The sequence below is a fragment of the Apodemus sylvaticus genome, chromosome 3 (assembly GCF_947179515.1).
Source record: "Apodemus sylvaticus chromosome 3, mApoSyl1.1, whole genome shotgun sequence".
NCBI classification, from domain to species: domain Eukaryota; kingdom Metazoa; phylum Chordata; class Mammalia; order Rodentia; family Muridae; genus Apodemus; species Apodemus sylvaticus.
Genome location: NC_067474.1, coordinates 144,341,127 through 144,367,880, shown reverse-complemented (window position 1 = coordinate 144,367,880; position 26,754 = coordinate 144,341,127). Strand labels below are relative to the sequence as shown.

Here is a 26,754-nt window from a genome sequence, read left to right as displayed (position 1 = left end):
TGGGTGCGTCCCAGCCTGAAAACAAGGGGATCAGTGGTGTGGCCAATGGAAACTCACCACTCTTGAGCAAGATGGCAGTTACCTGCAGGCTCTCCCACACTGGCCTCTGTTGGCAAATCTCTAGTTTGTGTCTCATGCTCCGCCTCCTGTGTCATGGGCCTGAGGTCTTGTGGGCTCTTTGTTGTAATGTGCTTTTGGTTTTGTTTCTGTTTTCCCCAAATAAGAGCTAGAGCAGCCATGGCTGGTCTCAAACTCCATCCATCAGGATGACCTTCAACTCCTCTTTTTAAGATTTAGTTTGCCTGCCCCTAGAGGTGTTGCGGGTGTGGCTGCTGTGTCCCATCTATGTCAGTAGGTGGCAGAGAGGAGAGAGGCTATGTCTATGCTCTGTGTTCTGACCTATGGACATCTGAATGATTAGTAGCCTAACACTCCCGGAAAAAGGCACGCCTGAGACGATCTAGTCAGGGATCTACAATTCCCTGATGATGACCACCAGTCCAGCACAGGCCCAGGCAGGCTGCTGGAAACTGGAAGAACCCCTGCCTGGTACTGGGGACCCCTGGATGGGAGTGAATTCAAGACACACAACGCTCATAAGGGGTCACTCGGTCAGGCAGGAGTCATGGGGAGTGAGCCCAAGATGGCCACCAAACTGTCACCATAGGACCCAGACAGGTAGCTAGCTTGAGATATCCACCAGTCCGGGACAGCACAGGCCTGGGGAGGGGGCAGACCATGCCCGAGATGACCCCTACCAGCTTCCATAATGCATAAGCAGAGTGTAGCACTCCTGAGACCACTCGTGAGATGACCTCAGATTCTCCGAGACCCTGGGAGCCACTAAGAGAAGCAAGTGAGTGGTGGAGAAATGGAAGAGAGAGAGAAACAGAAGGATGTGGGCACAATGAAGAGACGCAGAGTTAGAGACTCAGGGTAGCGGGGGTGGGGGTGGGGGGTGAGGGGGTAGGGGGAAAAGCCTGATGCGAGTAGCTGGTGCCACAATCTGGGGGGTTTCTGAGCTGGTGCTGCACCTGGGGGTGGGGTACATCTGGGTCCATGGTCCTGCAGCAGCAGGGGCCTGAAGTCCCTGGTCTGGGCTGCCACCTGGGGTCCTATTGAACGCCCTGAGAGCTGTGCAGAACTAGCCCCACCCCTCGCCTGGGTTTGGGGGCTGTCCCTGGAGGCATAAGGGCAGGAGAGCTGACTCTACCCTTAGGAAGCTGCAATATTTGGGGAGAGCAGGTCCTGCACATTGTAGGAGTTGCAGGTGAGCTGAGGATGGGAGTGGAGGAGCTAACCCTACCATTTGGTCTCCATTTGGTGGAGGAGGAAGAAAGACCCTTTTCCATCCCCCTCCCTCTCCTCTCCCCCTCCCCGCCCCCTCCTCCTTTACCATCCAGGGGTGATAAGAACAGGAGAGCTGGCCCTGCCTCTCACCAGATGCAACACTTAGGAGAGCAGGCCCTGCACCTCACCTGGGCAGTAGGGTAAAGCAGGCCTGGTTGCAGTTGTGGTTGCAGTGTGGGTGTGGGTTGCTGGTGAGCCGGGGCTGCGAGGGCACGAGAGAGGGAGCTGGTGACTGATCAGCTCAGATACCTTTCGGGCTCAGATACAGGGCTCTGAACTGGCCCACCGGAACATCTACCACATCGATAAACTGCTGGAGTACATGAGGGGGGCCAAGCCCACAGATCCAAGGTTGCAGGATCCCCACGACACAGAACAACAACAGGATATCCGAGAGGAGTCCCCGTGAGGATCCAGCATTGATGGAGTGACAGAGGCCGGAGGCCTTGACCAGGCCAAGGAGTCATTGCAACAAACATTTGAAGTGTGGATAAAAGGATATGCTGTGGGACGCACTGTGACACACTACACAATGAGGTTTTTTTTTTTCCTGTTGTGGGGGTGGCTGCAAGGGTTGAGGGCAGGCACAGAGGGAGGGGCATGAGTGATGAGTAGGCTAGGGTTACATGATGTGAAATTTATGAAGAACCAGTAAAAAGTTTTAAAAAATTAATTTTTATGTATGAGAGAGATGGGGAAGGGAGTAGGAGGGAGGAAGAGAGAAAGAAAGAGAGTGTGTGTGTTTATTCTGTAGGTATGTGATGCTTGCAAAGGCCATCTGGGTCAACTGGGATTGGAGTTATAGACAATTGTGAGCTACCTCTTGTGGGAGATGGGACTTGAACTCTGGTCCTTTGAAAGAGCAGCAAGCCTTCTTAACCACTGAGCTATCTATCCAGCTCAGACTTTGAAGTTCTGACTTTCCTGCAGGCATCTCTCAAGTGCTGAGATAGCAGGCATGCTCTACCAGTCGCCCGGTTTCTGTGGTGCTGGGATGGGACCTAGGGCTTCGTGCATGTTGGGCAAGCCCTTCCCCAGCTGAGTATCCCCAGGTCTCTGCTAAGCATCTTTAATTTAAAGCATTGTTCTTCTCCATTAGGGTAAGAAAGATAGAGCGGTCCAGGGGCTGCAGCGTGACTCAGTGACAGATCTCTGGCCTAGCACATGGGTTCCATCCCCAGGACTGAGGAATTAAGCACAGAGGTCCAAGGACAGACCCTGCCTCTAACACAAGATTAGGAAGAAATGAACCCAGAGAATTGATACTTTTTATGATTTATGTTTCAGTTGTAACAAGACACACTAACCAGGTCTAGGGGGTGGAGTAAAGACATTTTTCCTAGATACTTCTTATGATTTTTTTTTTAATGTGAGTACACTGTAGCTGTCTTCAGACACACCAGAAGAGGTTATTACAAATGGTTATGAGGCACCATGTTCTTGCTAGGAATTGAACTCTGGGCCTCTGGGAGAGCTTGGCCATCTCTCCAGCCCTTCTTATGATTTTTTAAAAGACATATTTCCACCAGGAAGCACATACTGGCCTCAAACTTGGGAATTCTCCTGCCTCAGCCTCTCTTGTGACAGGCATGTGCTGTCAGGTCTTACCTTTATAATGTTTAGAATGAAATCTAAGCATCTACTTTCACTTCTGATTAGATTTACAGAAGTTTCTTGGGTGCTTAAGAAGAATTTGTTCATCATATTTGTAAGGCTCCCTTGTCAGGTGTTTGAAGTATTTGAATTGGATAAATTAAATTTGTAATTGTACTTTGAAATATCTAAAGGAATTTGCTTAATTAAATGTTTGAGTGGTTTAAAAGTTTACAAGGATTTAATCTGTCAGGTTTATGACTTAATTGAATACCAATCAATGAGAAAGTAAATGTGATCTTGCTTTATATAAAAATTACTAGGTTCATAAATAAAATATCAAGATCCGTAAGGTAGAAGGGAGAAGCAGAGGTGGGAGCCGGGGTCTGAGATCCATAAGACTAAGAAATTAAATATGGATTGATAAGTAGCTCATTGTATTTGTCCCTTGCTAGCTGAATGCTCACAACTGAATGGCTTACACACACACACACACACACACACAGAGAGAGAGAGAGAGAGAGAGAGAGAGAGAGAGAGAGAGAGAAAGTTATCCTAAATACATAAAATAAGCACCGTGAGGCATGTGTGTCCTGCTCACTGCTGGGGTGGCCTGCACTGCACAAGTCAGTGGTGACAGGGTGGAGTCTGCGCTATGGTCAAGCCCTGGCAAGTCTTCCCTAGGGTTTGGGGCTCATTGCTAAGTTATTTCCCCTACTTGTATCTTGCTGGATGCCTGGGGGCATCCCAGCATGGTAGGACCCGGGTGTATTTCTTGGCCTCTTTAAGCTGCTGCTATATCTGGTGGTTAGTTACACTGTGGCAGGCGTTCATTGTGCCCCAAAAGGAAAGCTCCACCCTCAGCCTCCCCAAAAGCATACATGCACACAACTGTATACTCACTGTGACTTTTAGCTTATAGCACTGGGAATTGAACTCAGGGCCTTTAGCCTGCTGAGAAAGCACTCTCCCTCTGAGGTAGGATCCCCAGCTCTCCTGCTGACATTTTTTTTGAAATATCTCATTCCATTGCCTAGGTAGACTTGAGCTCACTCAGTAGCCCAGTCAACCTTTGATCCCTCTGCTGTCCTGCCTCAGCCTCTTTGGTATCTGGGCTTACAGGCCTACACCAGAGACCTAGCTAAATGATTTTTTTTTTTTTAAAATGAGTATCATGTAGCCTAGATTGGCTTAAAAGTCAATTTCTAGCCAAGAACGACATTGCTTTTCTATTTCTACCTCCTAGTGCTAGGATTACAAGCATATACCACCAAGCCTGGTTTACACCATGCTGGGGATCAGACCCAGAGCTTCATGCATGTTAGGCAAGCATTCCACCTAAGGAACCCCAGCTGCAGTTAGACGGTTTGAACAAACAACCAGAAAAGGCAATTTCCTTTGTTTCATTGTAAAAAGTTTTATTTGGGTCAGAAGTCCTTGATGGGTAAACTTTTTTCTGTGAGTTCCAGGCCAGCTTGGTCTACTTAAGAGTCACAGACCTTACCACAAAAAAACAAAAACAAAAACAAAAGGATGATAGCTAACATTTATAGCTAACATTATAAAATTGTAAATAACTGTCTCACTATGCTTTTGAGACACTTGAGTGTTGATTGACTGGAGTTAGATGAACCAGGAAACCCACAGTAGCTCTCCAGTGTGTTGCCTTCCAGTAACTGAAGAGCAGACTCAGCTCCTATGTGACAACGTCTGCTCATCCCTTCTGGGTGCAGGGGACAGGGATGGGGGTGCCACCTGCTATCTCAGCAGGGTACTTGTATTTCCTGTTTTGTTTGTGTGATTTCAAACGCAGGGTGCCAAACCTACTTTTTCCTTTATTGCAGATATTTTTTAAACACAAAACCATGAAGAATTAGAGAAGATACAGTTTCATCAAAATGTCAGCTCAGATTATCACTGTATCAATTATATGGATTTTCCTTTTAGTGGCCCAATGGTCTTCACAAATACAAATCACAGCTCAAGCCTTAAAACACATTTTGTAAAATGTGAATTAGACTTGAAAGATATTCTGATTTCCACTTGGATTTTAAGATGTCTCTATAATGTTATCTTGAAAAATCTCTAAGACAAGGAATTCTTCTGGAATCTCTGGCCAAGTCGTCGTATTTATAGAATCAAGACACCTATTCCAAAGGTTGCAAGGTCCCCAGAATATAGTGCTGCACACCTGTAAGCTCTGAACTTCAGAGGTGTGGGCAGGACTATAAATTTAAACCTTTCTGGGTTACCTCATGAAGCCCTCTGTTAAAAGGACAAATGGCCACAAGAAAAGAGCGACCCCACCCCAGTGAGGAGGGGGGTTGTGCTGGTGTCATGATAGTCTGGGGGACACTCACAGGCCAGTTCTGAGGCAGCTTCCGGTCCTGAGGCAGTACACATCACAGCAGGACACTGATCGTCCTTCTTTTACTTTGTTTTTGTTTTGAGGACCAGACTGGCCTCTATGTAACTAAGGGTGATTTTGAAAGCCTGATCCTCCTGCCTCCATCTTCTGTGTACTGAGATTACAGGAGTAAGTCAATATACTTAGCTTATGCTGTGCTGGGGATAAAACCCAGGGTTCCTTGCATGCTGGGCAAACACTCTTAACAATTGAGTTCTTCCCAGCCCCTCAGCAACCTTTGGTATTACAGTGTAAAACCCAACAGCCAGAGGAGGAAGATGCATCTTCTCGAAGTGTCCCCACTAAGTGATGCCAACCACCATGAACTAATGCTGGTTCCCCTGGCCCCACACCTCTTGTACCTCCCCGTTGTTGTGCTCCTTCCTTCCCAGGAGACATGCTGGGACATTGGCCCAGGGAGCAACTATGCTTCTGATAGGTTCCTGTCTGTATCTGTGCCGGAGTCAAGGTCCACAGAGCTGCTGATTCCGCTCTGAGCAGTTGTGAGCATGGAGATAGATGGACAGAGGTTACCACTAGCTGGCACTAGCTGATAGAGATCCTAGAGCCCTTCACACGTGGGTTAAGGCAGGTCACAAGCTCAGCCCTTTCCTTCCATAACAGTAAAATAGATCAATGAGTTGTTCCTCTGGGCTCCATCCAGGGCCTGGACTGTGGGCTCCTCTGTGGATCCATTCATATAGCTAACATGAAGACAGGTTTGTTACCCACCTCTGGGAGCTTCAACTGGGGCTATGGGGGTGGGGCTGCTTAGTGTCTGTGTGAGTAGGACCTGGGAATGCCAGGCCACCATTACCTGTGGAGGAAATGCCATCTGTACTCTGGAGGACAGATAGGGATCCATATGGAAATTTTTATTGTTGCCTCTGGCCATGAATTGAGGGTCAGGGAGAATCTGTTTCTGTATCAAGAATATTCTTGGCTTGGCCTGATGGCTACAGGCCTGTAATCCCAGCTGTGGTGGAGGCTGAGACAAGAGGATCGAAAGTCCAAGGCTACTCTGGGCTACAGAGCAGGTTTAAGGCCTGTCTGGGCAACTTGATGTGACTCTGTTTCAAGATGAGAAGTAGAAAGTGGGTTAGTGACGAGGCTCGGTGGCGCCGTGCTCGCCTGGGCATGAATGAGCTAGGGGCGTGACTTAGTGGCAGCATGCTTGCCTGGCACGGGTGCCTAGGGATGTGGCTCAGTGGTAATAAGCTTGGGTGGCATGGGTGAGGGCCTCATTCAATCCCAGAAAGAAAGAGGAAGGGGGGACAACACGGTGGAGAGAGAAGGAGGGGAGTCAGAGAGAGGAGGGAAGGAGAGACACAGGGAGAGGGGAAGGGAGGAAGGGAGGGATGGACAGAGAGAAAAGCTACCCCTTAGTTGAAATTCAGGAAAATTCTAAGTCTAGGAAAGCATTACATAGTTCTGGAAAGACTCTGCCCCCAAATGTAAGAAGCATGCCCTATGAAACATACTCTGCTTAGGATTGTAAAAAAAGAAAGAAAGAAAGAAAAAAATTACAACATCCAAATATTCAGAAACCCTTTCCTGGAGAGCCTGCTAGGTTGGCACTTGCCTCTGGGGGTCGCTGTGGTGTGCACAGAGGCCTGGCTTTCAGCAAGGATGGTGCTGACTAGTGGGGGCGCTGACTGGAGGGGGTAGTGAGCCGGGGTTGCTGGCTCCACTGAGTGAGGAGGACTCTAATCCTTGACTACGGGGATCCCAGAGACACTGGGTCTAGATCTCTTTGTCACCCTGGGCTGGAAAAAAATCAGAGGCCAGAGCTTGAAAGGACTGCTAGGTTTAGGTCTTGTCACTTGTCAACTAACCTATGACATCCCTTCCCATACAGCAGGAATCCCACTCCCAGTGCTCTGAGAGAGTCTCCGTGCCCTGACCACACCCCTCAGGTCCCCAGAACTGGACTATGGGCTCCCGGGAGGCAAGGCTCTCTAGCCGACACATAAAGGAAGATACCATCACAGGCATCCCGGCACCCTCTGAACAGGAAAATGGACATGGGTTGATGAAAGTTTTTGGTGAGATATGAAGATGACCACGAGTCTCCAGAGAGACTCACAGGGACCAGACAGGCTACTGGTTCTGATTAAGATAGGAACACGTGCATCCAGGGCAACCTGACAGCTGCCAACATCTGAGACCGGGGAGCAGAGGTTGTGAACACTTGTTGGGTTGGCAGAGTAATTATCTGGGTACCTGGGATCAGTGGAAATGGTACACTGTACTGCAGAGTCACAATTCCATCAGAGCTGACCCAGAAGCTGCCTGTGCCTGGACAGGGTACCTCCACCCCCATTCTGAACACCATCCCATCGTATGCTCTAGAGAGTCATCTGCCGTTCAAGAAAGGTTCAGAAAAACATCCCCTCATCCCTGGAGGAGTCTCCTGATAACCCAGCCCCAGAGACACGGTAGCTCTGAGGAAGACCCCAGAGACACTCTGCTCCTGACTCCAGAAGCTGTCAGGTCTCTGACTTTGGAAATCTCTTTGCTGACAAAGGTGGGGAAGAGCTCTCTGTAAAGCTAGAAGCCTGTGCCTGCCATGCAGCAGATGCTTGACAAACGTGTGCGGAATGAAGGAGTGGCCCTGAGAGATCTCTGCAGACTGTGCCTCACAGCACGCACCACCGATATTATTCTTACTGTGACTAAATAAAGCCATTATCAGGGGTATTATGGGAAATTCCATATTTCTCCCTAACGAGATCTTTTTCTTCTGAGTTCTCAGCCAGCGGAGAGCCGGGCTCACAGTGGGCATCAATAACCGTTTGATGGATGAGTCAAGGCACGCATGGATAAATGAGAAGTCTGTGGTTGAATGAATCGCTGCATGGATGGTGGGAACTGAAAGATGGATAGAGTGGTCCTGCATTTGCCTACTCAACAGCCACCTCCCGCTTCCCCTGCCTCTTTTTGTGTTTAATGAATCCCAATTTTACTCAGTCTCTAGCATGCAGGGAAGAGACCAGCCCTTCTCCAGGCAACACATCTTGTTTTGCTCCAGTCTGCCATGATATCTTTTCCCCAGCTAGAGACTTGCTTACAAACAGCCTTGTGATGCAATTCTGGCTCGAGAGAGACAGGGGAGCAAGCCCACTGGGGCCCTGTAAGAGCAACACCTCATTAAAGGAACTCAGATAGGGAACATTCTCTCTTCTGGTCTCCGACACGGGTGTGTGAGATGACACAGAGGCATGTAGCCGTCTTGTAACCATGAGATATGACAAAGGACAAAAGCCAGCACTGTCTTGGATCACTAGATTAACCAATGTCATTGGGTGGGTACATGGTTGGATGGATGGATGGATGGAAATGTGTTTGGATGAATGAATGACCTTTAAAATCTATAAGTGGATGAAAAGATTTTCATGGGAGTGGTGGTGATAGATGGAGACATTGGTAATATGGATAGTTGGGTGGGTGGATGGAGATGGATGGATGGACAGACAGATGGATGGATGGGCAGATGGATGGATGGATGGATGGATGGATGGATGGATGGGTGGATGGGTGGGTGGATGGATGGGCAGATGGATGGATGGATGGATGGATGGATGGATGGATGGATGGAGAGCTAGATGGATGAATGATGTTGGAATGGAGGAAGAGAGGAAGGGAAGGAGGAGGGTCAGAGGAATGTTGGGAGGAAGGGAAGGAGGGAGAGGGCAGGAGAGATGAAGAAATCTGGAAGCTCAGTGGTTGCGTGCTTATATAGCATTTGTGAGGACCTGGATTCCAACAAACACTGCAAAGGAAAACTGAAGAGAAATCATTTTAAAATCTGGGCTGCAGCCGGGCGGTGGTGGCGCACGCCTGTAATCCCAGCACTCTGGGAGGCAGAGGCAGGTGGATTTCTGAGTTCGAGGCCAGCCTGGTCTACAGAGTGAGTTCCAGGACAGCCAGGGCTATACAGAGAATCCCTGTCTCGAAAAAAACAAATCCAAAAAACCAAATAAATAAATAAATAAATAAATAAATAAATAAATCTGGGCTGCAGCTTGGTGGTGGAGTGTCTATCCAATAGGCCTGTGGTTCCAACCCTAGACCCACACGAGAAAAAAAAATAGTTCTTTCTTATCATAGCCTCCCGGATGCCTGATGCGGCTTCCAGAAGGAACCAGCAGGGCGAGAATGCAGGTTGGGTCACCTGCTCCCGCACCCCCCAGTGCCCCAGGTCACACTCGCTCTACCTGTGGCTCCTCCCCCTGCCTCTCAAGGCTGGCACCACAGCTGGCACAGGCTCCTTGGACCCCACAAATCCTGCACTGGTTCCAGGAGAGCTCCACGGATCAGGAAGTGTCCTAGCAAGTGTGGAAGGAGGTAGCTGTGTACCCCAAGGGCCAGCAAGGCCGGCCTCCCCTTCCCCCTCATGAGAAGCAGAGGCTGAACCCAGACCCTTCCCACCCAGGACCCGGAGATCCCTGAGTGTCTTCCCTGTCCCTCTCACTCCCAGGATGGTGGCCTCTGTCTTCTCCCTGCTCTCTTGATCCTGCCCACAGTCCTGTGATCTGGCTCTCAATGTGTAAAGAGCATGTCTAGACTTCGGAGCCCCTCCCCCACAGGCTCTCTGGGCCATTGTCAGTGGGCTAACAACGGCAGCAGAGCAGCGTGTTCACTCAGAAGCCAACAGCAAGCCTTCCCTTTTGTCCTCAGATCCCCAATTCTGGTCCTCCCTGAGCCCCTGGCGCCTGTGACTGAAAGAAGAGGCGCATGAAAGAGGCTTAGAAACACAGAAAGATGAATGAACCTGCTATACCAGGTTCTTCACAGGAGCACACAGCACCTCCCCCTCACCACTGTCAAGGCCCAGAGAGGGCAGGAGCTGGTTCAGACCACACAGCAGGCAGGGTAAGATCATATGCTCAACAGAAGACTCTGCCCAGGATGCTTCTTCCCCAGCTTGCAAGTGGGCACTGGGCTTTCCGTAGAGCACCTTGGGATTTCATGGGAGCATCTTGGGATTTCGTGGGAGCACCTCAGGATTTCGGAGGAGCACCTTGACTTTCCGTGGAGCACCTTGGATCTCAGAACTTGCCAGACAGACACTTGGACCCTGTCTTCCTGTTGCTATCTCATGCCATTACACAGTCAAGGACCCAGAACAGAGTGACAAGACCCTCACTCCGGCCATCGTTGTCCCATGAATCCCTCTCCAGCTGCACCAGGGTGTGCTCTGCCTACACTGGGGCCAGCTGCTGCTGGATGCGACAGAGATTAAATCAATCACCCTTCTCTGCTGGGGCTTTCACACCACACACAAGTTCTTCCTTCACTGGGTGATCTGGACTTTGATTAGTCATCGTATATCCCTCTGAGCCACAGTATTGTCTGCTTTAAATGCCAGTTTGCCTTGTGTAGTGGTTCACAGCTCTCAGCTTAGCATTTCGGGAACTGAGACAGGAGTATCTGGAGTTAAAGGGCAGCCTGGGCTACACAGGAACATCAGGGTTAGCCTGGGCCACATGAGAGCCTGTCTTGGAAGAAGAAAAAGGAGGAAGGAGGGAGGAAGAAGAGGAGGAGAAGGAAGCCACAGCAACACAAAAACAAAAACAAACCCCAGTCGGGGAGAGGCGCACCCCAGGGCACTGTGCTCTTTCCCTCTCGTGTCTCAGGCTCTCTCCACATGCACCTTCATCTTCAGAGTCTCACCATCACAGAATGGTTGCCAAGGTTCCAGCCTTTTGTCTGCATTTGAGCAGGAAGAATGGACAAGCCAAGAGCTCCGACCCATGCTACATCTTCCCCTGAAGACTCTCCTGGAAGGCAGGCACAATGAATGAGGGTCTTGTGCTATCCTGATGTGCCCTGGAGAGCAGGTGCCTCCAGTGCACACTGCCACTGTAAATCAGCCTGCATTTTGTGGGTGACACTGTAGAGGAGACCTGTAGGCAGCCTTCTGTTCATGGGGGGGGGGGGGGCTGGAGCAGTCCAAGCCTGACGTTGACATTTTGCGTGACGGAGATATGGCCTGGGTCTAGCTGTTAGGGTAGCTAAAGCGTTGTGTGGGTGAAATCTGGCAGTTGGAGATCCTCAGGGGAGAGGACTGACCTTGAGGGGCTTACCATGAGGGTGGTGGCACACTGCCTTCCTGTGACATCGGTCCTGCCAAGCATGAGAACTCCTAACTCCCAAGGTCTACCCACACTGGCCCTGTGTGCTCTGTGTGCTGTGTGGCCTGAAGCAGGTGCCTTCCCCTCTCTGGGCCTCAACAAACCACCCAGTAGAATTGGCAGAGGGGTTGGGGGGGGGCGGGTTCTGGTCTGGACAGTGCCTTGCCCCACCCTCCCAGCTCTGAGAGTCATAGTCTGAAGCTGGGCAGGACTGTTGACAGTACAGAGAATTCCTACCCCAGCTGGGAGGGAGACAGGAGAGGAAGGGGTCATCTGGCTTCCTGGAGCCAGGGCAGCGCCTGGGCAGAATGGACTTCCTGTTTCCCGAGGGAATGCGAGACTAGGGTGAAGTTGCTTGCCTCCCTCCCCTCCCCTTAGCCACGGTGAAATCTGTCCCCAGATCACCTCCCCTGCGTCATCCCGCAGCCTGTGTGGGTGAGAAAGCTGCAGAAACAAGGGTCCTTTGTCCCTGCAGTGCCCTAAGATGTTCCCTCCCTACATGCTGGGCTCTGGGAGCCCAGACCCATTCTTCAGATGGGGAAACTAAGGAAGTTTCTCGGGTTCCAAGGCTGCCGAAGGTTGAGACTGAAACATCTGGAAACCTTGTCCCACTCTCTAGGGACCAACCATACTCTGCCTTACAGTGTGTCATGGGCACACTTCAAGAAGCTGAGCTTGACCCTCAGGATCTGGTGACCTCAGACACTGGTACTGTGTTCCTTCCTCCTGCGTGTGTTCTGAGAAGCATGGCATGAGGTCTCCTGCCTGCTCCACATGTCTACCTCAGATGCGCACTTTGGTAGTTGTACAAATAACTACAAAACAAGGTGGCCAGTCCCACCAGCCCCCCCCCCCCCGGCCAGGGGAATGAGCTTGGATGCCAAACAACCCCAGAGTCTGTCTGTCTGTCTGTCTGTCTGCAGTGCCAGCTTGCTGTGTGTTGTGGGCTGAGGATTTCACCTCTCTGAGCCTCTGTTTCTTCATCTCTGGCATCTTTATGAGTTTCCTGGGGCTACTGGGAATAGGACCACCAGCATGGAAACTTCCAACAACAGCATCCGTTCTCTCCCAGTCCTGGAGGCTAAGACCAAAGGCCAAGGGTAGAGCAGGGCTGGATCCTCCTTGGGGTTCCCAGGGAGATTGAGGCCCACGCATGGCTCCCGGCTCTCACCAGTGTGCGGCAGCAAATTCTAACGGCTGCCTCTGCCATTCCCTATGTGTCCAAATGTCCTCCTTAAAGAGCAGCCAGAACCGGGCGGCTGTGGTGGTGCGTGCCTGTAATCCCAGCACTCTGGGAGGCAGCCAGAGGCAGGCAGATTTCTGAGTTTGAGGCCAGCCTGGTCTACAGAGTGAGTTCCAGGACAGCCAGGGTTATACAGAGAAACCCTGTCTCAAAAAAAAAAAAAAAAAGAGCAGCCGGCACTGGGCATTCTGTAGATCATCTAAACTGGATCCCACCAGCAGAAACTGTCTGGTAAGGAAAGCCACATTCAGAGAGCAGAGGTCAGCATTCGGTTGCATTTGGAGGTGGGGGAACACAGCTAATCCACAGCAGGATGGCACTTCTGCACAGCTTTCATAGGGGGTTCATGGGACAGGCCCATCCCTGAGTTTGTGGCTTCAGAAGCCCCAGGGGCCACTGTTGGCAGATCTGTTGTCCATCCCACAGCCCCTGTGAGTGGCTTCCTGACACTTGTGGGTCCTCATCCTTACCATGTAGACAAAGAGACCCCGGGTGAGGACTCACCAGCATGCTCCACTCCAGGGGGCCCCGGGCCAGGCTCAGGAGGGTCCCAGAGAGGACTGGAACTGGAGAACTCAGAGGACTGAGGAGTGGAGCCAAGTGACTGAGGCTAACCCCAAAAATCAATCAGGAAATGAGAGCCACCCCCCCCGGGAGGTCCCTAACCTATCACCTCAAAAGATTCTCTCTGTCTTCTTTCCCTGAGCTGCCCAACTCCTGCCCTAGCTGAGGGAGTGAAGTGAGAACTCAAAGGAGAAGCCCAGCATGGTTCACACATGAACCCATTTGGAAAGTTGAGGCAGGAGGATCACCCTGAGTTTCAGGCAGGCCAGCCCGGTGAGTTCCAGGCCAACACACAAGGCTTTCAAAGCAAGCAAGTCATGGACCTGGAGAGGGGTTTCTCATCTTAAACAGCTGTCTGTGGCTTCCTTACCCCACCCCCACTGTCATACCAGCAACCCACAAGTGGGGATGAAGAAACTGAAACTCTGGACTAAGCATGGTGATGACCATATAGGACCTTTGAGGTCCCAGACAGGAAACTTGTGTCACTTAGCTGCCGTTCTACCTGGAACAAACTGCCCTCCGGGACCCTCAGGTCTGTGTCCACAGGTGGCACCGGTAGTAACAGTCCTCAGCTGAACATGTCGCCTGTGCTCAGAACCAGGGCACCATCGTGGTGAAGACCTTTGGGATAGTGCAGAAGTAATGGATCCTTCCACTTCACACTCCCCCAGGGCTCGCGCCTAAGGGCCTGTGAGCACTGTTAAGGAGACATGTGAGCATAGTCAGAAAGACTGACCCAGGAGCAGAGCACTGCCCCCCAGCCTGGTGACAGCGCCCTCCTCTCAGTGACATAAGGCCCACCCCTGTTTCCGAAGCTGGGAGCTGGACCAGCTGCTTCCTGATGCCAGAGGCGAGGTCCCAGTCACAGGCATGGAGGTCACAGGCTGGCTCCCTGGGCACTCCTGGGCACAGGAAGATGCTCCAGACAGAGAGGGGAAACCCTGTAAAATCGTAGCCACGTTGCTTTCTAGGCTTCTGCGGCAGGCCTGCGGGTGCAGCTGGCTAGCTGTGTAGCTGTGGGGGTGGGGGCTGTCTGGAGTCTCTGAGTGTACATATGTCTTTGAATGTATAGTTGTGGGTGTGTCTGCGTGAATGTGCCCATGAGTGTGAATCTGGCAGGACTGTGAAGCAGGGAATGGCCAGTTCCAGCCAACCTGGGCTACACAGTGAGACGCCGCGCTGCCTCAAGAAACAAGAACACCATTGTCCCCTCCCCACCTGGCCCCCCTCCTCCATCCCTCCCTCTGAATTCTCCCATTTTCTGCCGCCCATCTGACATCCTGCATGAATCCCTGCCACTGTCTGCAGTTGTCAGCAATGTCTGTTTTCCACCTAGAAGCCTTGTCCTGGGTACAGAAGACATGGCTCCTCCCAGTGTGCTTGTATCCATGTGACAATGATCTCCTGACCTGAGGCCATTAGGACACTCAGGCCTGGCTGTCAGGACATTCCCTCTCCCAGCAGAGGGATTGGCCCTGGCCCACCTGGCCCATAGACATTACCCAGGACTTGATACATTGTTTCTGGGAAAGAGAGAGAGAAGTCAGGGGGTTTCTGTCCTTGCTAGCTGAAAAGAAGTGGCAGTGCCCCCTCCCCATGGCCAAGTCTCCTGCCTGCTATCTAGCACTGGAGGTGAAATCACCCAATACAATGAGACAGAGTGACAGTTCCCACCTCTGCGTCACACACACCAAAGCAAGTACCAGCCATCTTTCACAGGAGCAACCGAGTGCCTGACTGGTTGCTTGTAACTGAAAGAGGCTTCACAGCACAATTCCCTTGGCATTGCTCATCCCATCCCCCACCCCTCAGGCCAGCTTCCCACCATCCCTCACTTCTCCCTAAATCCACCCTCATAAGACCCTGCAGTCCTGGGCGGTGAGAACAGAGGAGGATTCATTTCCCAGAACCACCTGGGCATAAGGAGAAAGCGTCTGGTCTGCCAGCAGCCCTGACCCACAGGCTCAGATGTGAGCCTCCTCCTGGTCCAGGATGCAGAGTAGGCTGCGCTCCAAGGGCAAACCCCCACTGGTCCTCCCACTGGCAGGAGAAATGACACATCTGGACAGATCCACCAGATGTGGCTCTCACAGCCCGCCCCCCAAATACCAGCATCTTTCTGTGCCCCAACAGATTACAGCCTCTGGTCTGCCTCTTAGACAGGATGTAAGCTTAGCTACTAAATCAGAAACCAAAAATAACTGGCTTAAATAGAAGAGAAATTATTGCTCTTTCAGCCTGGTTCACATAACGTACCGAGGGCCAGGCTTCTCAACAGGGAGACTGAGTCCCACAGCCTTGCTGACTGGCCTGTCATGTGCCAGATGACTGCCGGTGAGAAGGATGTCTTCATAGGGTAGGGAGCCTGCGAAGGTCACTTGGTTGACTGTGAAGTCGGTTGAAAGCTGGACTCCCTGCATACACCCTGAAGGCTTGGCTCTCGGCTCCCAAAAGGGGACATAGGCTTGTGTGGTGAATGGCTAAAGGGGAGCATTGGTCCTGCCCAACTGGGGACACCAAGAGCTTGGCCTGACACAGGGGCCTGAGGGAGTAAAAGACAGAACACTACAGAAGCCTCTGGCTCCACATCAGCTCTGCCAGGGATCTAGAGCCCCACCGTGATGGCTGCTGGGAGAAAAGGGGTCCCAGAAGGGGAAAACAAGGGGCTGATGGTATTAGATTTGAGATCAGTCCTCAGCCAGGCACTCAAGGGCAGCCATGAGAGACAGAGAGAGAGAGAGAGAGAGAGAGAGAGAGAGAGAGAGAGAGAGAGAGAGAGAGAGAGACAGAGAGAGAGAGACAGAGAGAGAGAGAGAGACAGAGAGAGAGAGAGAGAGAGAGAGAGAGAGAGCGCGCATGGTCCGTTCGTTCTCTCAAGGTTCAGTGGGTGGGTAAAGGAGTCTGAGTCAACTCCTGTGACCCACATGGTGGAGACTCCTGTAAGTTGCTTTCTAATCCCCACTCGCACACACCCACTCAGAAAGCAAATGTTTAAAAGCCAGAGAAAGAGTAAGCAAAAGACGCCATGCACACTGCGAGGGGTAGAGCCTTGCCTGGGCCCAGTTTCCCCACCTGTAAAGTTGGGGCGTGTTTTCCTCTGCCTAGGGCTTTGGGAAGATGGACTAGAGGTGCCCGATGCCTGCTATGCACAGCGCGCATGCTCCGCTGGAGGCCAGCGAGGGGGGAGAGTGGGCGGGGCGGGGGGGGGGAGTCTCGACTGGTGACTAATCTCATTAGTGGTAATCCTCACCCTGATGCTCATTAATATAATAAGGCTGGGCTCGGAGCCCCCGCCTGGCGGTGGCTCTGAGCTCCCGTACTGGCAAGAGCATCTCATTTCTGCCTGGCAGGGGGTGGGGTTTCCTCAGTAAACACTTATTACCCTCTGGTCCCTGGGGAGACCCAGAAGAAGAAGCTGCAATTCCAAGCCCACAAGCTCAACTCTGAGTCCCGGCTCTGCCTTTTGCGAGCATGATGGCACATTGTGCTCCCACACACATTCAGACACAAACAAGTCTTTGCCCTGACAACGAATCAGCTTGATACCCGAGTTAGAGTTATCTGAAGGGAGGGAACTTCGATTGAGACAGTGCCTCCGTGAGACCCAGCGGTGGGTTGTTTTCTTAATTAGTGATTGATGTGGGAGGGCTCAGCCCATTGTGGGCGGGGCCATCCCTGGCCTGGAGGTTCCCCCCCACCCCCCACCCCACCCCACCCTACCCCCAGTTCTATAAGAAAGCAGGCTGAGCAAGCCTTGGAGAGCAAGCCAGTTAGCAGCACCCTCCATGGCCTCTGCAACAGCTCCTGCCTCCAGGTTCCTGCCCCATTTAAGTTCCTGTCCTGACTTCCTTTGGTGATGACCAGCAATGTGGAAGTGTAAGCCAAATAAACCCTTTCCTCCCCACTTTGGGTTTTTTTGTTTTGGTTTGGTTTTGTCATGGTGTTTGTTGCAGCAATAGAAACCGTAAGACAATAGCGATCCTCACAGGATGGAATCCTCTGTCCTACAGGAGACTAGAAATGCGGTAAGCACCTCCCTCTGGCCAGCACTCAGCATTGTTTTATCAAACTAGGCTAAGCATGTCTCCCTGTGATGGTCTCTGCAGCGGGGCATGGCCAGTGGAGAAGGCGTGCCTACAGGAAGCCGCCTCTCAGAGAGCTGCTGTCCTCTGCCCAGGGCACACAGAGGGGATTTCCATTGCTCTTTTAAAGACAAAGAAACTGAGATTCAATAGATTGGCTGAAGCTACAAAGGGACTGAACCAGGGCTAGTTCAGGGTCTCCCTGCCCCAACCAAGGAAGAGTCTCTGAGGCCTTGAGCTTCAGAAAGAAGCAGCGAGGCCTGGACCACAGGGACAAGTCACCTCAAGAGGGATCAGCCCACCTGGGTTTCCTCCAGGCCAGCATATGCAGGCCCTTCCTCACAGTGTGTCCCTGGACAAGACACACCGCCTCTCTGGGTCTGAGGTCCCTCAAAATGTAGATATCGCCTGACCTGTAGAAAGCATGCTCATATCTGTGGCTAGTCTGTGTCTTTTTCATACACAATTTCAGGGTAGTCTTACCACAGTATTCCAAAGAAAATATCAATTTTCTGTCAGTGCTGGGGCTTGACCCCAGGACATTCCTTTTGTTAAGAAAGTCGGGCAGTGGTGGCACAGACCTTTAATCCTAGCACCTGGGAGGCAGAGGCAGGCGGTGGCTTTCTGAGTTTGAGGCCAGCCTGGTCTACAGAGTGAGTTCCAGGACAGCCAGGGCTACACAGAGAAACCCAGTCTCAAAAAAGCAAAATTCATAAAATAAAATAAAATGTACTGGCTGGTTTTGTGTGTCAACTTGACACAGGCTGGTTATCACAGAGAAAGGAGCTTCAGTTGGGGAAGTGCCTCCATGAGATCCAGCTGTGGGGCATTTTCTCAATTAGTGATCAAGTAGGAAGGGCCCCTTGTGGGTGGTACCATCTCTGGGCTGGTAGTCTTGGGTTCTATAAGAGAGCAGGCTGAGCAAGCCAGGGCAAGCAAGCCAGTAAGGAACATCCCTCCATGGCCTCTGCATCAGCTCCTGCTTCCTGCCCCGTGTGAGTTCCAATCCTGACTTTCTTTTGTGATGAACTGCAACATGGAAGTGTAAGCTCAATAAACCCTTTCCTCCCCAACTTGCTTCTTGGTCATGATGTTTGTGCAGGAATAGAAACCCTGACTAAGACATAAAAAATAAAATAAAATAAAATAAAATAAAGGAAGGACACTACAATTGAGCCACATCCCCAGGCCTTGAGCCTATGTTTTGTTTTGTTTGTTTTTACTCTGCTTCGATTTTGTAAGACTAGCTCTCAAGTAGCCCAGGCTGGCCCCAACCTCACCGTATAGCCAGGGATGACTTAAAACTCCTAATCTTCCTACCTTTACTTTTTCTTTTTTTTTAAAGATGTATTTATTATATGTAACTACACTGTAGCTGTCTTCAGACACACCAGAAGAGGGCGTCAGATCGTTACAGATGGTTGTCAGCCACCATGTAGTTGCTGGGATTTGAACTCAGGACCTTCGGAAGAGCAGTCAGTGCTCTTAAGTGCTGAGCCATCTCTCCAGCCCTGTATGATCTTTAAGAATGGCTCAGTCCACAGGGTCTGTTATCAAAGGTTTCATTGCTCTGGGATTCTCTGGGACAGGAGGCTCCAGCAGTCTCTGCTTCCCAGGGTTAAAGGATTTAATGGGTTGGTAATTGCTGAGCCTTGAGGGCAAGAGGCAATTTATCAGCCCTCTGGCCAGCCTGGAAGACCACTACTACTCATCCTGCCTCTCTCTCCCTCCCTCCCTCAACTATGACATCACAGCCTGCCCAGGGAGAAAAATCTGTCTCCATGACATGGCCTTGGAGTCTAGGGCTAGTGAGAACTAGAGGCTTCCAGAGTGTCTGAAGGGTGACTTGGCAGACAAAGGGCTCTGTCTCCTGCCTGGCCTCAGACACAATGAAAGGACCTAGCAAGCTTTGGCCTGCCCAGCCTCTCCCTCAGCCAGAGGCAGAGCATTCCCACGCATTCCACCCACCCAGCGGGCCTCGGAAAGGAGGCAGGGAGGAAAGGGGGACAGAAGGGCAGGGTCTCCACTCTGCTCTGCCACCAGCTAGGCCCACCTGTCACCTCTGCCCAGGCTCCTCCCCTGTCTGACTTGCAACCCTCTGTGAGCCCTTCAAAGTCAACTCAGGCCCCTCCCACTCTAGGAAGACTTGGCTGTGAGTTCAGTCCCTCTGTGTGTGGTATCTGGTACCTGGGTGTGTCTAGGTGCCTTCAGCCTCTCCTTTCCAACTTTATTCTTGTAATAAGAGACCTGGAACTTGGGACCTTTCTGGCTTTCCCTCCTGCGTGCTGGATTACAGGTGTGTCACCACACCCAGCTCTGTCACGCTCAAAGTCACATTCGAAACTCCTTACAGGGCCTGGGCATGGGAGAGACCTGTAATCCTAGTACTTTGGAGGCTGAGCCAACTTGCGCCATAGAGTAAAACCCTGTCTCAAAAATATAGGAAAAGAAAATCAAAAGCAAACACCTTCTCCAACTCCCATCCCAGGCTTTTGTCTGACTTCAATCCCTGCCTCCATTATATGGGCTAAGGCTTACAGGCATATCCTGAGGGATCCCTGCAGACTTTGTGCATTTATGTGGGTGTGTACTCAAGTCCATGTGTATGAGCATGAGCCTGCGCGCACACACCACACACACACACACACACACACACATACACACATGCACACGCACACACACACCACACACACACACATACACACATACACACACACACACACATGCACACGCACACACACACACACACCACACACACACACACACACACCACACACACACACATACACACACACACATACATACACACACACACACCATCCCTAAGCTACCACCAGGCAGCCCACTAGGGTTGCATAATCCTAATGTTTAGAGCATGTGTAAGCACCACGGACAGCGTGGGGGCAGGGGGCACAACCTGGGGCACCTGTGTTTTTACACAAAAGCATTGCTTAAAGTATCAGCTGCATACCCCACTCCTAAAAGCATTTGGGGAAACAAAGGTAGGAGAGACATGGGTGACTGCTGGTACAGGAAGATGCATGCTCAAGTGTACATACCCACACAAGGCAGCTTAGAAACGCCAAGGCAGTTGGGATGAGATTGCATAGGTCCCCAGCAAACGCTGTGTTCCATCCACTCCTGACTTTGATTTGTCCATCTTCAGCCATACTAGGATACTTTTCATACTTCTGTCTCTTCTAGGAAATAATTTTTCTGTCTTCTTTTCACAGAGAACTCCTGAATAGCCTTCAAAACCCAAGTTGGGTATGTTGGCACAGGCCTATCATTCCAGCTACTCCAGAGGCTGAGGTAGGAGATCACAAATTCAAGGTCATCCTGGCCAACTTAGTAAGATCCTGTCTCATACTGAGAAATGAATCAGGTGGTGGCGCATGCCTTTAATCCAGCACTGGGGAGGCAGAGGCAGGCAGATTTCTGAGTTCCAGGCCAGCCTGGTCTACAGAGTGAATTCCAGGACAGCCAGGGCTACACAGAGAAACCCTGTCTCAAAAGGAAAAGAGATGAGGCATGGTAGTGCACATCAGTAGTGCCAGCATGCAGGAAACTGAGACAGGAGGTTGCTTCAAGTTTGAGGCTAGTCTGGGCTACATGGTAATGTAAGCCTAGCATAGTGACCTATGTCCAAAAAAGAAAAAGAAAAAAGAAAAAAAGAAAGAATGAACCATCTAACATTTGAACCCATCTAACAAGTACCAGAGGCGCTGTTCTAATTACCCAACACTAACAGATGCTTGAACTGACTACATCTGGCAAGAGACATAATACCTCTATATAGGGGATGGAGCCAGGCTAGGGGTACGGGATGACCCCACCCCCAGCCCCATGGACGATCGATCAGGAAGGACCTGTGTCTGCTAGTCCACGTTCCCTTCTTCTGTCACATTCAGCTGATGAGGGTGAGCAGCAATATTTACAGCAAGGCATGATGGGAGTATAGACCTATCAGGGCCTTGGCAATGGGCTGAGGAAAAGACACAAATGACATCCTTCAAAGATGGCGCCATCAGCCTAGAAGCTGGAGTTGGGAGTTCCCAGGAACTGAGGGAGACTCGGCCCACCACTCCTTGGGAAGGCTCCTTCTCAGGATTCTGTGGAAGGGGTCTCTGAAGCCATAGCTCTCTGAGAGGTTCCGCATGCTTCCCTATTGTCAGAGGCCAGCTCGAAAGCTGCTTCTCTTACCTGGAAAGGGAATGGGGCCCTGAGGTGCTAAGCAACTGGAAATGGATGGTCTGCAGCATGACACTGGGACAGAACAGCAGGGACAGAGGCTACATAGCTCTACCTCTACTGGGACAGAGACCCCTCCAGTTCCCACAGCCCTTGGGAACTAATTTGTCCTCTTTGGAAAAGCAGAACTGCCTTGTGGACAAAAATATAAACACCGGGCTTAGGGGTAGCTCAGTAGAGTTTGCCCAAGGCCTTAGGTTCAAGTCCTAGTACTATATGAAATGTGTATGTGTGTGTGTGTGTGTGTGTGTGTGTGTGTTATAAAAATTATGAAGGTAAAGGTAGCAAGATGGTTCAGAAAGCAAAGTCACCACACAAGCATCGGGACCTAAGTTTGGATGCCCAGCACTCACACAAAAAGCCGAGTTCACATCTGTAGTCCCAGCACTGAGCAGGAGCAGAGGGCAGAGGGCAGAGACAAGCAGATCTCCAGAGCTCAGGAGCCAGCCGGTCTGAGATGGTTAGTTCCAGGTTCAGTGAGAGAGAGAGAGAGTGAGGGAGAGGGAGAGAGGATAAATGATATGTATATGTGTGATACATATATACATACAAACATGATAGATGATAGAAAAATAGATATAGATGCATATATGCATATACACATGATAGGTATATACATATACACATATATACACATGATACATACATGATAATTACATAGATACATAGACAGATAGATACATACATACATGCACACATACATAGGCAGATACAGATAGATACATACATACACACATACATATATGCATGTTAGATGATAGATAGATAGATAGATAGATAGAATCTTAAAAGATAATGATTGGCAGGATGGCTCAGCAGGTAAAGGCTCCTGTGCCAAGCTTGACAACCCATGGCTCAGTCCTCAGATGACACGGTAGAACAAGAGAACCAGCTCTCACAAGTTCACCTAACCTCTATATGTGAACCATGGCATGAGTGCACTCACAGACACACACAAATGCACACAATACATAAACACAATAAAAACTTTAAACAGTGAGGGAGGGTGATTGAAGAAGATGCCTAATAGCAACCTCTGACCTTCACATACAGCTGCATAGGCAAGCACACATACATGCATTCACACACACACATGCATTCACACATACACACATAGAGACACATATATATGCATTCACACACATACATGCATTCACCTCCACATCCACATGCATTCACACACGCACACACATACATGCATTATCACACACATACATGCATTTACACACATACATGCATTCACACACATGCATTTACACACACATGCATTCACACAGACATAGATATGCATTTATACACAGACATATATATGCATTTATACACATACATGCATTCACATCCACACACACATGCATTCACACACCCACATACATACATGCATTCTCACACACATATACATGCATTCACACATACACATGCATTCATACACACACACATGTATTCACATGCACACTTCCATTCACACACACACATGCATTCACATACACACATGCATTCGTACTCACATACATACACACACACAAACACACACACATATACACCATCACACCAGGAAAAGGGAGGAAAAAAGGAAGGAAGGAAGAGGAGGGGGAAGGAAAGGAAAAACAAATAGCAAATGATGGAAATGTTGTTGTTTTTTGTTTTGGTTTGTTTGTTTATTTTCTAAGACAGGGTTTCTCTGTGTAGCCCTGGCTGTCCTGGAACTTGCTCTGTAGACCAGGCTAGCCTAAACTCAAAGATCTTCCTGCCTCTCTACCTGTGGAGTGCTGGGAGTAAAGGTGTGCACCACCACACCCAGCTGAATAAAGGGAGTTGGGTCAGCTGTGACTCTGAAGACACAGTGCTGGCCTAGCACACACGAAGGCCTAGCTTAGATCCCAAACTTTGTGCAAACTTGTTGTGGTAGTCTGTGCTTGGTTAGTGGAGGCAGGAGGATCAAAAGTTCAAGGTCATCCTGGGCTACTAGGAAGGTTGAGGCTAGCATGGGCTTTAGACTGTCACAGAGAATTAATCCAGGCTATATAAACTCCATTGAGCTCAAATTTCCACTGTGTCACAACTCTCATTTTAAATATGATGTATTTGAAGCAGAATCCACATCAAGTTTCTACCGTGTTTGGCTACAACATCTTTTAATCTCGTTTATAAAGTCTTTAGGTGGGTGCACGCCTATGGTCCAAGGTTCAGGAGGCTGAGGCAGGAGGATCACTTGAGCTCAGGAATTCAGGGCCAGCCTGGGTAGCACAGCAGGATCCCATCTCAGAAAGTTGTTTTTATTTTTGTTTTTAGTATGTTTGCATGTGTGCTGTATACATGCATGGATTCGTGCAGAGGACAGAGGTCAGCTTCAGGTGTTTATCCTCAGGAATGCCATCTGCCTCCTTTGAGACATGAGCTCCCATTGGCCTGGTGTTCGCCAGCCTGTGGCTAGTGAGCCCTAGAGATTTTCCTGCCTCAGTCTCCCGGGCATCAGGTTCTGCACACCATGCCTGCCTCTTGTCTGGGTGCAGGGAGGTGAACTCAGATGCTTCTTCTTGTGAAGCAAAACTTCTGACTGATCTGTCATCCAGAACCCCCTAAATTCATCTTAGTAACTACGCCTGTGTATACGTCTGTGTACATTTTCTATATATTCTAAGTTCCTTTCTCTTTCTTTACAAATGATTTATTGAAGGAAGTGGACCATTTGATAGAACGTTTCATAGCTTGAGTTTTGCTGATGAAGCCAATCTCGACTATGACACGAGGGTGCTGATTCTGTGTAAGAACTAAGCACAGAGCCTGTGCTGGAGGCACTGATGGGGAAGCCCCTCCCCCTGTGAGGTCACATGTATTTTTTTTTCAGTCTCAGCCCCTCTGGCTCCTCAGCTGCTGACTGGGGCTGAGTACCAGCCCACACTTAGGGAGCACACAGCTGGAGGGAGGAGATAGGGGAGGGGGAGGGGAGGGGCTGGGCTCTGGCCTGGGTCCCCTGCCCCCTCTCCGCGGTAGAGCTTGCATCCTTGCTCTTGGAGCCTTACCTGCAAATGCACGCTGCAAGGACGGCGTCAACTGGAGAGTTCGCACAGCCTCCTCTGCCGACCGATCCCCTTCTCCGCCCCCAACCCACGTCCTCCACTCCCACAGCAGGCCTGGCCTCCTTCCTTCCAGAGGGAGAGAGGGGGCTCGGAATGGGCTGCAAGCAGTCCGGACCCTCTAATGGCCGCCAGCCCACCCTCAGCCCAGCAGAACGAGGTGGGTGGCCTCCGGAAGCCGAGCACGCTCTGTTCCCAAGGAGGCTCGGGCTGGCCTCCGTGACCTCTTGGACTTACAGAAACAAATAGCCATTCTTCCCCCCTCCTTCAGCTCCGCTACTCAACCAGAGGCCCAAGGGGAGGCCCGCCCCCAGCTCCTTGCAAGAGCGCTGCTCCAGATGAGCGGCGGCTCTCGGCTCTCTCGTGGCCCAAGTCAGGGTCTGTACTACCTCAACATAGGTCACCTGACCCCTGCCCAGGTTCAGGTCATTTATTCACTCTGTAGGCAGGACACCAGGCCTAGTCAGGAGTAGTGGTAGACTCCAGTGATCTCATTACTCGGGAAGCTGAGGGAGGAGTTTTGTCACAAGTTCCAGGCTAACCTAGACTACCTAAAAAGGGTTATTAAATCCTCACCATCATCCTCACCATCACTACTATATCACCATCATCACCATCGTCATCACTGTCACAATAGCAACGACAGTAATGGCCCTCACTCATCCAGTGTCTTCTCCATACCCAACATGGTTCTCAGCACTGTGCGCACCAGGCAACCTCTGCAGTCTCCACTTTACAGGTGAAACAACTGACCCCTGGGGTTGAAGCAACTCGCTCACGGCATGTAGTCATGGCAGAGCTGGCTCCTCGAGACCCTGACACTGCAGAGAGCCATCCAAGTCCCGTCACTCACAGCCACAGGCCCCTCCCCAACAGCTTCGTCAGAATATCACACCCGTGAATCTCCAGCACGCTCCCCAAGCATGGTCCTCTCTGTGCGCACGCAGGGACGCTGGGCTCAGAGAGGGAGAGCAGCTTGCACAAGGTCACACAGCTGCTCCGAGACTCAGCCTGCTACTCTGCCACGCTGAGAATAAATGAATGTTTACCTCTCAAATGCAGTGGAGAGTACCGGGGAGTTGACACAGTCTCCTGGGAAGGAGCCATCTGAACCCCCACACACACACTGAGGCCCTGGAGAGCTGTCTCAGAATTACCACACAGTGGGGAGGGTCGGAGCCTGTGGAGGTAACAGCTGAGAAGAAAAATCCTTCCTGCCAGGCTAGTGGCCCTACGGTCTGACTGGCCATGGTGTGCGTGTGAGTGTCAGTGTGTGTGCATGTGTGCATACGTGTGCAGGCGTACATGCATGTGCCATGCCACAGGTGGTATTTCTGGCCTGTCTCGAATGGCGGCGTGTCTTGTTCACTACTGGGTACCCCAGGCTAGCTCACCTGCAAGAATCCAGAGACTCCCATCTCCCCTGCGCATCCCATTTTATAAATGTGGAGACTGCACACAAGAGCTACCACACCTGGCTTTATGAGTTCTTAGGGTTCAAACTGAGGTCCTCACGCTTATGTGAAGGAGGTGAAGAGGCGGGGAAGGAGGCCCGAGAGAGAAGCCGGAGCATCACTAGGTCCACAGGCTTCAGGATCAGCCTACCAGAGATGGCACCCCATTTTTTGAGGGAATACTCCCGAGCTATGAGGAGGCTGCCCTTGGAGGAGGGCAGACGGTGACTGGGACACCTATGCCTGCCCTCTATCCCCTGCCCTGGGTCCAAACAGCCCTGTGTGTGCCCCCCAGAGGAGCAGGAGGAACAGAAATGGGAAGAGCCTGGGACAGGCACTGAGCGGCCTGCCCGTGTACGGCCTGCCCGTGTAGGCTCTCTGGCCCTGGTGCCCTGCCCGCTCGAGTGATCCAGGCCACAGAAACTTGAGGTCTTGTCACAACTCTGTCTTCAGAACACCATAGAAAGTTAGTGATGGGGACATTGTGCTGAGTTCCTCACAGAGCCCTGTCCCCCTCCACGAGGGACATGTGATTAACCCACTTTGTGGTCAGGGAAACAGAACACCTGAGGCCAGAACCTGAGTCTGGGAACCCC

At 50.9% G+C, this 26,754-nt stretch overlaps 1 non-coding gene across 1 annotated transcript; it reads left to right on the top strand.

Annotated features, from left to right (window-relative positions):
- Window positions 1–301: 301 nt before the first annotated feature.
- LOC127681920 (small nucleolar RNA SNORA17) lies at window positions 302–433 on the top strand. The gene has a single exon (XR_007977259.1). It is a non-coding gene; the product is annotated as a small nucleolar RNA SNORA17 (small nucleolar RNA).
- The last annotated feature ends 26,321 nt before the right edge of the window (window positions 434–26,754 follow it).